Source organism: Coregonus lavaretus (genome assembly GCF_964263955.1).
Source record: "Coregonus lavaretus genome assembly, chromosome: 1".
Taxonomy (NCBI): Eukaryota; Metazoa; Chordata; class Actinopteri; order Salmoniformes; family Salmonidae; genus Coregonus; species Coregonus lavaretus.
The window spans coordinates 13,969,903-13,985,873 of record NC_139988.1 but is presented as its reverse complement, the minus strand read 5'-3'; the positions used below and the strand labels follow the sequence as shown (position 1 = coordinate 13,985,873).

At 45.2% G+C, this 15,971-nt stretch overlaps 1 pseudogene across 1 annotated transcript; it reads left to right on the top strand.

Moving 5' to 3' along the window:
- Positions 1–200: 200 nt before the first annotated feature.
- Positions 201–15,483, top strand: LOC311121850 (arylsulfatase G-like; annotated as a pseudogene). Its single transcript has 9 exons — positions 201–314; positions 1,102–1,208; positions 9,419–9,606; positions 10,693–10,740; positions 10,889–11,006; positions 11,216–11,362; positions 14,763–14,967; positions 15,148–15,206; positions 15,325–15,483. The product of its transcript is annotated as an arylsulfatase G-like (transcript).
- The last annotated feature ends 488 nt before the right edge of the window (positions 15,484–15,971 follow it).

Genomic DNA, 15,971 nt, shown 5'->3' with positions numbered 1-15,971 from the left:
GATAATCTGTCACAGTGCAGTCTGTGTACAGTGGGTCTGAGTAGTCTTTATCCTGTGCTGTTTTTGCAGTTGACCATGATCATTATAATAATGAATAATACATTATTCAACCCAAAGCTGCTATAAAAGTGTATCCTGGGACCTTAGGTTTGATCAGTTCTTTGTCTTGTCTTTGTCACTCTCTCAGGTCTTGAACCAGAATGGTGGTGGGTGACTCCATGCTCCTATTATCTGGGACCCTGCTCTGTGGGCTACTGTTCCATACTGTGAGCCAGAATGAAGCCAGAGACAGGACCAGCACCAGGAGACCCAACACTCTACTCAGCAAATTGGATGTAGTCTATCACAGTGCCATCCGTTTTGTCTCCAAAGCCCCATACACTACCCACCACTGTGACCTGTACGCTCTTGTTGGCTGGTCCTCACTACATGTTCGTCGTCAAACCCACTGGCTCCAGCCCATCTATAAATCACTGCTAGGCAAATCCCCGCCTTATCTTAGCTCATTGGTCACCATAGCAGTACCCACCCGTAGTCTGCGCTCCAGCAGGTATATCTCACTGGTCATTCCCAAAGCCAACACCTCCTTTGGCCGCCATTCCTTCCAGTTCTCTGCTGCCAATGACTGGAACGAACTGCAAAAATCTCTGAAGCTGGAGACTCTTATCTCCCTCACTAACTTTAAGCATCAGTTGTCAGAGCACCTTACCGATCACTGCACCTGTACACAGCCCATCTGAAATTAGCCCACCCAACTACCTCATCCCTATATTGTTATTTATTTTGCTCTTTTGCACCCCAGTATCTCTATTTGCACATAATCTCTTGCACATCTAGCATTCCAGTGTTAATACTATTGTAATTATTTTGCACTATAGCCTATTTATTGCCTTACCTCCATAACTTTCTACATTTGCACACACTGTATATATATTTTCTGTTGTATTTTTGACTTTATGTTTTTTTACCCCATATGTAACTCTGTGTTGTTTTTATTGCACTGCTTTGCTTTATCTTGGCCAGGTCGCAGTTGTAAATGAGAACCTGTTCTCAACTGGCTTACCTGGTTAAATAAAGGTGAAATAAAATAAATAAATAAACTTCATCATCATTCTGGGAGATGGTCTTGGTTGGGGAGACCTGGGAGCCAACCAGCAGGCGGGTCAGAGGTCAAGCAAAACCCCTCATCTGGACGTGATGGGAATGAGGTCCAGCTCTTGGGACAGCTCTTGGTAGCCTGTTCACTAACCAACTAGCCTAATTTACATCAATATATAACTGTCATGGATAACTGCTACAGGAGGTTGAGGCTTTAGTTCCAGCCCTAGTGTCAAATACATTTTTCTTTTGTTGCAAGATTTTATTTTATATTTTATAAACAACACAAAACATACACATACCAACGACAACATCATACAAACATCAACTACATCACACCTGCCCAGACCCACTAGCACACACCCCCATCTCCAGCGCCTGCATCACTTTAAGCCACATGGCCTCACACTGCACCATTTTGTTTCTCTCCATAGCCCACACACTTACATTTTTAGATAATTAGGCATTTGACCTTTCCATTGCGTTAATGACAGAGGATTGGTTGATTTCCAGTTTTTAAGTATACGTTTTTTTAAAGATGATTGACAAGAAAATTATCGTCCAACCCATCTTGTATCTCACTGCATCCTCATATGCCATGTCTTGATTATACTGCGATATTTCGGTTATTTTTCAGTTTATAAACAATTTATTGACCGACATCTGTTCAATTATTTGAATTCCATTTCCTTCTGGGTTTTTCTGTGAGCTGAATGCGCACATTGAGTAGTTTCTCTAGAGATAAATCAGATCAGCACGAACTGTGCGATTTACCACAGAGTTTAAGTTTCCAACAAGACAAAATTCTACATACTTTACCGCAGAAAACGGGGTAATTAACTACAATGACCATAATCCATTGCGTGCCGGTCTGTGTGTTTCGTTGATGCGTGCTACATTATGTTAGTGTCGGGCAGACAGAGAGAAGAGACAAAAGAAAGCAAGATCAAGAGAGATAGAAAGCTCTCTATAGAGATTAGATGATGGTTTGGAATGAAATAATAAAGTCATCTAATAAAAAAAGTAATATACAGAACAACTGAAATATTTTATGAAAGTAGGCCTAAAGTAATGTTAATAGGTGATAAACAGTAATGAGCAGTTACTTCCATCATGGGACTTTTATTAATTGTTTTATTCTGTGTTGTTACAGCATTCAACCCACATAAAACATAGTGCATTTAATGTTTAGAAAAATAATCGAAACCGAAAACATGATTATTATTTTTATAATCAAACCACCCTCAAAAAGCACTAATTTTTCAGCACTAGTATTGAAATATGCAGACAGATGTATTAAAAGTACATTTACATTGTAATACTTCTGACAGCCAACTTTCTAACTCTGCTCTTAACTTTTGGACTTTTTAACATTCCCAGAAGGCATGGATTATTTAGTCATTAGTTTTACACTTAAGACATGACTCTGCCTGCCATTGTGCTGTAGAATTTGTGAATTTTGTCTCTTGTAATAAATAATTTACATTAATTTATACTGGATTAAACTTGCATTTTCATTAACTGTAATCTTGTTAGTTATGTTCCAACATTCCCTCCATCTTGTGCCAATATCAGTTCTTTTTAAGTCTTGGTTTATATTTTCTTCTAAGAGATTGTCAGTTGGATAGGCTCTCTGCAAGGTTTTGTATAGCTTACCTATCATATGAATATTCTTCTCTGACTCAAATAGGATTCCCTCAAGATTGCTCTGATGTCCAAAAGATTTCAAATCGGAATGGAATGTTTCATAAGGTTGTATTTTTAGGGAGTGATATTGGTTCTTGTAGAATACCTTTCATTTTCTTCCATATTGTTATAGTGTTCTTAACTATGAAGTTATTCATCTTCTTAGCTTTATCCTTTGGAAATAGACACTGAACAATATTCTGGGGATGAGCATGTGCATCTTCAATATGTACCCATTGTTCCTCTTTAGGGCATTTAACTATATGTCACAAGTAAAAGCCTTGGGTAGCGATTTGATACATTTCCAAGTCTGGAAGGTTAAAACCACCCTCAAACGTTCCTTTTTATTCTATGAATTTTTAAAGAATGTCTTCGGTGAGGTAATTGGCATTACCGAAAATAAATACAAAAACTTTGGGATCCATGCCATTCTGAAGAGGTTTATTCTACCTGTAAGATTTATGGAAAGATGGTTCCATTAAATTAGATCTGTTTTCATATGGCTCAATTATGGAATAAAGTTATCTTTATATATGTGTTGTTTGTTGTCACGTATTAAGCATCCTAGGTGTTTAATATTTTTGTGGTCCACTTATTCTTTTTCATTTTGCCATTATTAATTTTTTTCCACGTTCATTTTATATCCTGATATTTTAGAGTATTCTGAAAATATTTTTTTGCAAAGGAGGGCATTGAGTTTTCAATATTGGGCAGGTATATCAGGAGATCATCTGCAAATTAGTTTACTTTATATTCATGTTTATCAATACTGATACCTGTTACATTTGGGTCCTGTCTAATTCTTTCAGCAAGCGATTCAATTGCCAGTGCAAACCGAAGTGTGGAGAGAGGACATCCCTGTCAATCACGACTTCCTCCGAAGCTGCCTCCTCTCCTTGTTCGGGCAGGCTTCGGCGTTCGTCATCACCGGCCTTCTAGCTACTGCCGCACCTCATCTCATCATTCCATTTGTTTTGTCTTGTTTTTCCACACACCTGGTTCATATCCCCTCATCAGTACCTGTATAAGTGTTCCCTCTGCCCCCATGTCTTTGTGTGTGATTGTTTATTGTGGAGGTGACTATTGCTCGGTGGAGCTATATTGTATTTTGTATCGCCGGGAAATTCACCCGTGTGCCTTGTTTTCTCCAGTGCGCCGTATTACCAGACTGGAGTGTTTTACGCATTGCTGCGTACCGCTGTATTGCCGAATAAACCATTTATTCTGTGACTTACCCTCCTGCGCCTGACTCCGTCCAAAATCACCCGCTACAGAATCATACACCCGAACAGCATGGAGTCAGCAGGAGCAGGGAAAATGTCTGGAGTTGTGGAGCGGGTCCGGGAGCATTCCAACATGTTAGCCAGCTTGGGCGAAGCAATGGATCGGGTTCTCCAGGTCATCCAACGCCTGGAGATGACCCGACCCTTCGGGACCAGCTGAAAGACCAGATCCAGCCACCCACACCCCAGCACCCAGAGGTATTCACCTATCCCGACCGAGGGAGTACGACGGCACAGCGGCCCGCTGCCAGGGATTCCTCCTGCAGCTGGACCTATATTTTTCCACCATCAGCCCGGCTCCATTGGAGCGGGAGAAGGTGTCCGTCCTCATCTCCTGCCTCTCTGGGAAAGCCCTGGAGTGGGCCTACGTGGTCTGGAGTGAAGGAGGAGATGCGTTGGACAACTACGGGGAGTTCGCTCGCCTCTTCCGGGCAGTCTTCGATCACCCTCCCAAAGGAAGAGAGGCAGGCAAGCGGCTGGTCCATCTGAGGCAGGGGATGAGGACCACGCAGGACTTTGCCCTGGAGTTTAGAACTCTAGCGGCTGGGTCCGGGTGGAACGAGCAGGCCCTCATCGACCGCTTCCGGTGCAGCCTGCGAGAGGACGTCCGAAGGGAGCTAGCCTGCCAGGATACCACGCTGACTTTCAACCAGCTGGTGGACATGGCCATCCGGTTGGACAACCTGCTGACTTCAAGAGGACGTCCTGGAAGGGGCCCGTTTCACCCCCCCTCAACCCGGATTACATTCCGATGGAGCTGGGTGGTACAGCGATCTGGGAGAACGGAGGACGACAGCTCCAGTGTCACTCTTGTGGCAAGAGAGGACACTCTGCTGCACGCTGTCGTCAGCGTACTTCTGGGTCTGGAGACGGCAGGCAGGGCACTCTCGCGTCACCCCAGGTAGCGCAAAACCACACTCGTTCAGAGCCCTCTGCTGCACACTTCCCCATACACGTCACCTTCCCTGATTACACATTAGTTCCCCAGTGTAAGGCGCTGGTCGATTCAGGCGCAGCTGGGAACTTCATGGACAGGTCTTTAGCTACTAGTCTATGTATTACATTGGTTCCCCTACCCATTCCATTGCCCATCAAAACACTTGACAGTCGACCATTAGGGTCAGGCTATGTTAGGGAGGTTACAGCACCCATTTTGATGATTATGCAGGAAACCCATAGGGAGCAAATTACCTTTTTTATTATTGAGTCCCCTGATTTCCCTGTTGTGTTGGGTCTTCCCTGGCTCTCACTACACGACCCCACCTTTTCATGGCCGCAGAGGGTTCTCAAGGAGTGGTCATGAGAGTGTCAGGGTAGGTGTCTAGCTGTTTCCGTTGGTGCAACCACGGTGGAAAGTCCAGACACTACCTCCACCGTGCGCATTCCCCCCGAATACCCAGAATTGGCGCACACGTTTTCCAAAACGCAGGCGACCAAATTACCACCCCATCGGGCGGGGGATTGCGTGATAAACCTCCGGCAATGGAGACATACATCTCTGAGTCCCTGCGCCAGGGGTTCATACGTCCCTCCACTTCGCCCGCCTCCTCAAGTTTTTTTGTGAAGAAGAAAGACGGAGGTCTGCGCCCTTGCATTGATTACCGGGCACTTAATCAAACCACCATTCGCTACAGTTACCCTCTACCCCTCATCTCCTCTGTTATCGAATCAATGCATGGGGCGCGCTTCTTCACGAAATTAGATCTCAGGAGTGCGTACAACCTGGTGCGTGTCCGGGAAGGGGACGAGTGGAAGACAGCCTTTAGCACAACCACGGGCCATTATGTATACCTGGTGATGCCGTACGGGTTGATGAATGCTCCATCAGTCTTCCAGTCCTTTGTGAACGAGGTGTTTCGGGACATGCTTGGTCGCGGTGTTGTGGTCTACATCGATGACGTTCTGGTGTATTCCGCTACGTGCGCCAAGCATGTGTCCCTTGTTCGCAGAGTGCTGGGCCGACTGTTGGAGCATGACCTATATGCCAAGGCAGAAAAGTGTCTGTTCTTCCAACAGTCCATCTCCTTCCTCGGATATCACATCACCACCTCAGGTGTGGAGATGGAGGGATACCACATTTCCGCAGTGCGGAATTGGCTGACCCCAACCACGGTGAAGGAGGTGCAGCGCTTCAGTTGGCTTTGCAAATTACTATCGGAGGTTTATCCGGGGCTTTGGCAAGGTCGCTGCTCCCATCACCTCTCTGATGAAGGGTGGGCCATCCCGGCTCCGCTGGTCTGCTGAGGCTGACAGGTCTTTCAGTAACCTGAGGGCTCTGTTCACCTCAGCCCCGGTACTGGCCTATCCCGATCCTACTGCCGTTTGTAGTGGAGGTGGACGCGTCCGAGGTAGGGGTAGGCGCTGTCCTATCCCAACGCTCGGGCATGCCACCCAAGCTCTGCCCCTGTGCCTTCTTCTCGAAGAAGCTCAGCCCGGCGGAGCAGAACTACGACGTTGGTGATCGGGAGCTGTTTGCTGTTGTCAGAGCCCTGACCGCGTGGAGGCACTGGCTCGAGCGGGCAAAACACCCTTTCCTCATCTGGACTGACCAACATAACCTGGAGTACATCCGGGCAGCGAGGAGGCTGAACCCTCGCCAGGCCAGGTGGGCCTGTTCTTCATCTGGTTTGATTTCACACTTTCCTACATACCAGGCACGTGAAGGCAGACGCACTGTCACGGCTGTATTACACAGAGGAGAGGCCCATAGACTTGGGCTCTCGAGTGGCACAGCGGTTCTAAGGCACTGCATGTCAGTGCTTGAGGCGTCACTACAGACCCCCAGGTTCGATTCCAGAATGTATCACAACCGGCCGTGATTGGGAGTCCCATAGGCCAGCGCACAATTGGCCCAGCGTCGTCCGGGTTTGGCCGGTGTAGGCCGTCATTGTAAATAAGAATTCCTTCTTAACTGACTTGCCTAGTTAAATAAAGGTTAAATAAAAAATTTAAATAAAATAGACAACACCCCTGTACTCCCGGCTTCCTGCATTGTGGTGCCAGTAGTGTGGGCGGTGGACGCAGACATAGAGCGGGCATTACGCACAGAGCCATCTCCACCTCAGTGCCTGGCTGGGCCGCGGTACGTGCCGTCTATTGTCCATGATCGTCTTATCTATTGGGCATACACGTCCCCCTCCTTTGGTCACCCAGGCATCGGCCGTACAGTGCGCTGCCTGACCGGGAAATACTGGTGGCCTAAGGCTAAGGACGCGAGGGTGTATGTCTCCTCCTGCTCGGTGTGCACCCAGAGAAAGGCACCTAGGCACCTTCCAGCGGGTAAGTTACACCCCTTACCAGTTCCACAACGGCCATGGTCCCACTTATCTTTTGACTTCCTAACCGATCTTCCCCTCTCTCAGGGTAACACCACCATCCTGGTCGTTGTGGACCGCTTTTCTAAAGCCTGCCGCCTCCTTCCTCTGCCTGGTCTCCCCACGGCCCTGCAAACTGCGGAGGCTCTGTTCACTCACGTCTTCCGGCACTATGGGGTGCCAGAGGACATCGTGTCTGACCGGGGTCCCCAATTTACATCCAGGGTCTGGAAGGCGTTCATGGAACGTCTGGGGGTCTCGGTCTGCCTGACCTCTGGGTTTCACCCCGAGTTTAATGGGCAGGTGGAACGGGTGATATGGGTAGGTTCCTGCAGTCCTACTGCCAGGACCGGCCGGGGGAGTGGTTGGTGTTCTTGCCGTGGGCCGAATATGCCCAGAACTCACTCAGCCACTCCTCCACTAACCTAACTCCCTTTCAATGTGTCTTAGGGTATCAGCCGGTTCTGGCACCGTGGCATCAGAGCCAGACCGAAGCTCCTGCAGTGGACGACTGGTTTCGGCGTGCGGAGGAGACGTGGAACGCTGCCCACGTCCACCTCCAGCGCACCGTGCGTCGCCAGAAAGCCAACGCTGACCGCCACCATAGTAAGGCCCCGGTCTTTGTACCGGGTGATCGGGTTTGGCTCTCGACCCGGAATCTGCCCCTCCGCCTGCCCTGCCGGAAGCTGAGCCTGCGGTTTATGGGACCGTTCAAAGTCCTGAGTTGAATAAACAAGGTTACGTATAGGTTACTACTCCCTCCTGATTACCATATTAACCCCTCATTTCACATGTCTCTCTTCAGGCCAGTGGTGGCTGGTCCACTCCAGGAGTCTGAGGTGCGGGAGGTCCCTCCACCCCCTCTGGACATCGAGGGGGCCCCGGCGTACTCCATCCGTTCCATCCTGGATTCGAGGTGTCGGGTGGGGGGCCTTCAGTACCTTGTGGAGTGGGAGGGGTAATGTCCGGAGGAGCGGTGCTGGGTCCTGGTGAGGGATGTCCTCGATCCCTGCCTGTTGCGGGATTTCCACCGTCGCCATCCGGCTCGCCCTGCTCCGTGTCCTCCTGGCCGTCCCCGAGGCCGGTGTAGGCGCGCTGCTGGAGCTGCGCGTCAAGCGGGGGGGGGGGGGGGGGGGGGGGGGTGCGTACTGTCAAGAATTCCTCCGAAGCTGCCTACTCTCCTTGTTCGGGCAGGCTTCGGCGTTCGTCGTCACCAGCCTTCTAGCTACTGCCACTCCTCATCTCATCATTCCATTTGTTTTGTCTTGTTTTTCCACACACCTGGTTCATATCCCCTCATCAGTACCTGTATAAGTGTTCCCTTTGCCCCCATGTCTTTGTGTGTGATTGTTTATTGTGGAGGTGACTATTGCTCGGTGGAGCTATATTGTATTTTGTATCGCCGGGATATTCACCCGTGTGCCTTGTTTTCTCCAGTGCGCCGTATTACCGCACTGGAGTGTTTGACGCATTGCTGCGTACCGCTGTATTGCAGAATAAACCATTTATTCTGTGACTTACCCTCCTGCGCCTGACTCCGTCCAAAATCACCCACTACACTGTCTTGTGCCCCTTTCTAAAGCAATCAAATAATGTATTATTTGTGTATATGTTTGCTTTAGGACATTATATAATATTTTTATAAAATGTATTATTTCAGCTGGAAAGTTGAAAGATTTCAAAGTTTTGAATAGAAAATGCCATTCAAGACGGTCGAAAGCCTTTTCGGTATCAACAGCCATTATTGATAAATCTATATCTTGTTTTTTTGCATATTGTATTAAACTGAAACATGTTCTTGTATTTGTTTGTAAGTATCTATTTTTAATAAACCCTGTTTGATTGATATGTATACCTTTATTGAATCATGAGCTACACATATCTTAATTATGTCCTGCAACAAGTATATGCTCACCCTGTAACTCTAGACCAGAACCAGGGTTGGGGACCACACTGACCAGTAACCACCACCACATTTGTTCAAAACCTATTTTGTCCTCCATAAGATAACCCCTCTCATCGGTATCCATCCTCCAGGTTGACAGATTTCCACTCTCCAGCCTCCACCTGCTCCCTGTCCCTCGCTGCTCTCCTCACAGGCTGACATGGCCTGAGCAACAGGGTCACACACAACTTCGCTGTGGGGTCCGTGGGGGGGCTACCCCTTTCTGAGACCACCCTGGCCGAGATACTGCACCAGGATGGATACTACACAGCCATGATCGGTGAGACGCAAAGAGACCAATTATATTCTATTTTATTATATTATATTCTGTTCTATTCTGTCCTGTCCTGTTGTGTTCTTTTCTGTCCTGTTCTATTCTGTCCTGTTCTATTCTGCCCTGTTCAATTCTGTCCTGTTCTATTCTGTTCTATTCTGTCCTGTTCTATTATATTCTGTTCTATTCTATTCTATTCTGTTCTATTCTAACCTGTTCTGTCCGGTGCTATTCTGTTCTATTCTGTCCTGTTCTGTTCTGTTCTATTCGGTCCTGTTCTATTCTATTCTGTTCTATTATATTCTGTTCTATTCTGTTCTGTTCTATTATATTCTGTTCTGTTCTATTATAATATATTATGTCCTGTTCTATTCTGTCCTGTTCTAATCTGTCCTGTTATATTCTATTCTGTCCTGTTATATTCTATTATATTCTGTTCTATTCTGTTCTGTTCCATTCTATTCTATTATATTCTATTATATTCTATTCTGTTCTGTTCTATTCTGTCCTGTTCTATTCTATTATATTATATTCTATTCTGTTCTGCCCTGTTCTGTTCTATTATATTATGTTCTATTATATTCTGTTCTGTCCGGTTCTATTCTGTTTTATTCTATTCTGTTCTGTTCTATTCTGTCCTGTTCTATTAAATTATATTCTATGCTGTTCTATTCTGTTCTGTTCTGTTCTGTTCTATTCTGTCCTGTTCTATTAAATTATATTCTATGCTGTTCTATTCTGTTCTGTTCTGTTCTGTTCTATTCTGTCCTGTTCTATAAAATTATATTACATGCTGTTCTATTCTGTTCTGTTCTGTTCTATTCTGTCCTGTTCTATTCTATTCTATTATTTTCTGTTCTATTCTGTCCTGTTCTATTCTATTCTGTCCTGTTCTATTCTATTCTATTCTATTCTATTCTGCCCTGTTCTATTCTATTATATTCTGATATATTATATTATGTTCTGTTCTATTCTGTTCTGTTCTATTATGTTCTGTTCTGTTCTATTATATTATTTTCTATTCTGTTCTATTCTATTCTGTTTTATTCTATTCTGTTCTAACCCGCTGTCCTTTCTCTGTTGTAAATGCAGATTACTAGTATCTAGGGTACAATGGTCCATACAGTCCCACCAACATAGGTAAGTGGCATTGACTTCTTGAGTTAAATGGTTGACATATTAAATGTACTATATCTATATACATCTGCATGAAGCCACAGTAGTGCAGATGTTACAGTGAATTTGAGGTCCAAAACAATGAGACTGTCTTATTGCTTTCTGTAGGCAGGTTTTGACAACTACCTGGGGATCCCCTACAGTAATGATATGGGCTGTACAGACCTGCCTGGTTACGACCTGACCTCCTGCCCTCCCCTTGACCCCGGACAACAGATACTACACAACAGATGGGGGCTGTTTGCTCGGTCTGGATCATAGGTACCGGAGGCCTTTGTTTCCTCTCATAGATAGATGAGTTTATACAGACTGGGCCAGATCCTAACTTAAGATCTGCGCATATAATTGTATGATTCATATAACTGCATAAATCATACATTTTCTTGTCAGAACTCTGTATTCTCCTAATACTGAAGATTTGTGTTGCCTACTGAACCAGATTGAAGAGGAGTGGTCACAGCAGCTCTTACACCAAGGTGGCTCCGCCTCTGTTTGAGAACAGGACCATCGTAGAGCAGACTCTGGACCTGTGGAGGCTAACACAGCGATACAACTCCAAAGCACTCAATATTATACACACAGCCAGGTAAAATATGCCCATAAAAAAATGACGGGGAAAAAGATAGACATTTAATAGAACACAACTCTCATGTACTTTAACTTGGGTTGCAGCTGTTGATATAGCCTACATACTCAGTGAGACAGTTGTATGTTGGTCATGGTGTGAGAAGTTTACAGGTTAGTGCAAGGGGAACATAGTTCTGAACAAATGTAGCCCTGATCATTAGAACAGAAATGTCAACATGTTTTTGTTAGTGGATGTGTGGTTCATTTTCAGGACCGCATTTCAGAACCTTCTTTCTGTGTCTGTGGCAACATTCTGATTCCCAAGGTGTTACGAACCCCGTGGCTTTAAAAGTCTAGGGTGGATGGAACAGAGACCCGTAACATAATTAATGCAAATTAGAATCATGACATGGAAACAGTGAGAACAAAAAATACACCGACAACCATAAACTACCGTCAAACACAATATGTTTATTTTGAACACACAGTAAAGGTTTGGGAAAAAGGGCTGAGCAGGACCCAAGAAATGAAACAATAGTGTAAAAAAACCCTAAACTGATCTTGCCTGCCTCAAGAACCGCTAAGCTACTGCTAATCATACAAAAATTACAGTGGGTGGTCCGCTCAGGTCTAACTAGTGTTTTTAGACAATTTTCTTCCTACGGGTAATGTATGCCCAGGGGCAACTTGCTTAAATCCCCCTTTTCCCAGAAACACACAACAAAGTTACCAAACAGAGTAACCAGCAAATGAGTGAGTACACAAAACACAGGACACCACAGTATCCATACTCACATACGGAAATAGTCTCTCCCAACAAACACAACTGACTGGCTTTTAAAACAATGGGAGGTGTAAGTGAAAAACCAGAAACAGGTGGTGCAATACAGAGGAATGTCCACTGATTGGTCCACCTGGGCAATCAGCAGCCAAACGGATGTCGGACAGGTGGGACACCCCAACGACCACCAATCAGGAACATAAAGGACACCTGTGATTAGGGCAGAAGGAGAGGAAAAACACAAAAACACACACAGGATACCTGTATCCGTAACACAAGGCAAAGATGGTGTTCAGTTCTCTCATGTCAGAGCAAAGCTGGCTCTAGACCCGGAATCATCAACTAGATTAAGCCTCGGGACGATTTCTTTTTGAGCGGATGATCAGTGGGCTGGAACATAATTACAAATAATTGGTAGACTACAAATTGACTGCAAGAAGCCCAAAACATAATAATTTCAAACCTTGCTTACATTTGTGTACGATCATATATATCTCTGTGTGGGAATACTTTGGAACAGATTTCCAAAATTAAAATCACTTGGAGCTGATTTGCTGGTGTTTTTACAGTCTTTTATGTCCAACAATAAATAAAGAAAATAACTTGTTGTTGTTGTTTTTGCTTAGAAAACTTAATAAAACCACCTGCTGGCCAAATTAGGCACACGGGCCGCCAGTTGGGGAACCCTGCTCTAGACAGTAAGAAATGTGTGTCTAAACCTAAAATGCTTGAGCAGAATTAGTAGGACCGCTAAACTGTCCATTCCTAGGGGTGTGAGGTGTTGGGGGGGGGGGCTGACCCATGTACTGTAAATCTGACCCTCTTGCACCTGTTTGAAGTGCCCATCGCATACAATATCAGGTCTCGTGACGGCTTTAATACACTCTGTCATAGAGAAGAGCATGCCCTTTCTCTAGCAAATGTGATTATCTATAGGCATATACAGTACAGTGAGGGAAAAAAGTATTTGATCCCCTGCTGATGTTGTACGTTTGCCCACTGACAAAGAAATGATCAGTCTATAATTTGAATGGTAGGTTTATTTGAACAGTGAGAGACAGAATAACAACAAGAAAATCCAGAAAAACGCATGTCAAAAATGTTATAAATTGATTTGCATTTTAATGAGGGAAATAAGTATTTGACCCCCTCTCAATCAGAAACATTTCTGGCTCCCAGGTGTCTTTTATACAGGTAACGAGCTGAGATTAGGAGCACACTCTTAAAGGGAGTGCTCCTAATCTCAGCTTGTTTCCTTTATAAAAGACACCTGTCCACAGAAGCAATCAATCAATCAGATTCCAAACTCTCCACCATGGCTAAGACCAAAGAGCTCTCCAAGGATGTCAGGGACAAGATTGTAGACCTACACAAGGCTGGAATGGGCTACAAGACCGTCGGCAAGCAGCTTGGTGAGAAGGTGACAACAGTTGGTGCGATTATTCGCAAATGGAAGAAACACAAAATAACTGTCTATCTCCCTCGGCCTGGGGCTCCATGCAAGATCTCACCTCGTGGAGTTGCAATGATCATGAGAACGGTGAGGAATCAGCCCAGAACTACACGGGAGGATCTTGTCAATGATCTCAAGGCAGCTGGGACCATAGTCACCAAGAAAACAATTGGTAACACACTACGCCGTCAAGGTCCCCCTGCTCAAGAAAGCACATATACAGGCCCGTCTGAAGTTTGCCAATTAACATCTGAATGATTCAGAGGAGAACTGGGTGAAAGTGTTGTGGTCAGATGAGACCAAAATCGAGCTCTTTGGCATCAACTCAACTCGCCGTGTTTGGAGGAGGAGGAATGCTGCCTATGACCCCAAGAACACCATCCCCACCGTCAAACATGGAGGTGGAAACATTATGCTTTGGGGGTGTTTTTCTGCTAAGGGGACAGGACAACTTCACCGCATCAAAGGGACAATGGACGACGCCATGTACCGTCAAATCTTGGGTGAGATTGGACCTCCTTCCCTCAGCCAGGGCATTAAAAATGGGTTGTGGATGGGTATTCCAGCATGACAATGACCCAAAACACACAGCCAAGGCAACAAAGGAGTGGCTCAAGAAGAAGCACATTAAGGTCCTGGAGTGGCCTAGCCAGTCTCCAGACCTTAATCCCATAGAAAATCTGTGGAGGAAGCTGAAGGTTCGAGTTGCCAAACGTCAGCCTCGAAACCTTAATGACTTGGAGAAGATCTGCAAAGAGGAGTGGGACAAAATCCCTCCTGAGATGTGTGCAAACCTGGTGGCCAACTACAAGAAACGTCTGATCTCTGTGATTGCCAACAAGGGCTTTGCCACCAAGTACTAAGTCATGTTTTGCAGAGGGGTCAAATACTTATTTCCCTCATTAAAATGCAAATCAATTTATAAAATTTTTGACATGCGTTTTTCTGGATTTTGTTGTTGTTATTCTGTCTCTCACTGTTCAAATAAACCTACCATTAAAATTATAGACTGATCATGTCTTTGTCAGTGGGTAAACGTACAAAATCAGCAGGGGATCAAATACTTTTTTCCCTCACTGTAGCCTACAATACTCGTAGCTCAAATCTACCTTTATTCTCAGTGCTCAAATGTTTAAGTGTAGGATCTTTTATGTTATCAATATCATGATGTCATGCTTTTTATAGGGAACGGGGGCAACCCTTTCTGCTCTATGTAGCTCTGACATATATGCATGTCTCCCTGTCACCCCCTTCCCATGCCCCCCTACCCCCTGCCCCTTAGAGGGCGATGTGTGCGCTAACAGTCTGCGGAAGATTGACGGCCTGCTGGGGGCAATAAAAAACACCTCTGATGCCTCAGACAAGGACAACACTCTCATCTGGTTCACTGGTGAGATCACTGACTACCAGTGATCTTGTTTCCGTTTGGATCATAGAACGTGGTGTTTCCGTTTGGATCGTTGAACATTGTGTTTATGTTTGGATCATAGAACATTGTGTTTCCATTTGGATCATAGAATATCGTGTTTCCATTTGGATCATAGAACATCATGTTTCCGTTGGATCATAGGTTATAATTGCCCCTGGGAGCAGAAGTGCCAGTATGCAGGAAGTGGCAGACCAGCAGACGTAAGTACTTCCTGGGTCAGCACTTGCATTCTAGTGCATTAGTTCACTAAACTAAATTATGAATCTTATTGATACTGACATCAGTGGTCCACGTATCTGTCTGTTACCTATCTGTCAGGTGGGGACCAACTGGTTTGGGGGGCACAGGGTGCCCACAGTGTCCTACTGGCCTGGTAGGGCACAAGCCACCAGCTCTGACCTGCTCAGCGTGGTCATTACAGTACAGATGTATCTGAAGCTACACCCAGCTCAGATCCAAAACACAGGTCTATATTAAAAAGAACTGCTAAAGTAAATGTACAGTCCCCAAATCCAGAACAAATTCAGGAAAGCGTAGTATTATATAGAGCCATTATTGCATGGAACTCCGTTCCATCTGATATTGCTCAAATGAACAGAAAACCTGGTTTCAAAAAATAGATAAAGCAACACCTCACGGCACAACGCCTCTCCCCTATTTGACCTAGATAGTTTGTGTGTATGTATTGGTATTGATATATGTAGGCTACGTGTGCCTTTTTTAAAATTTATTTTTAAATTGGTGTAGTTCTGTCCTTGAGCTGTTCTTGTCTATTAATGTTCTGTATTATGTCATGTTTCATGTTTTGTGTGGACCCCAGGAAGAGTAGCTGCTGCTTTTGCAACAGCTAATGGGGATCCTAATAAAATACCAAATAAGTAGGATGAAGTGGCCAATACACACTGATCTAAGACCAGTTTAGTTTGTACCACTAATAGTTAACCTTTCTTCCAAGGTTAACTTCA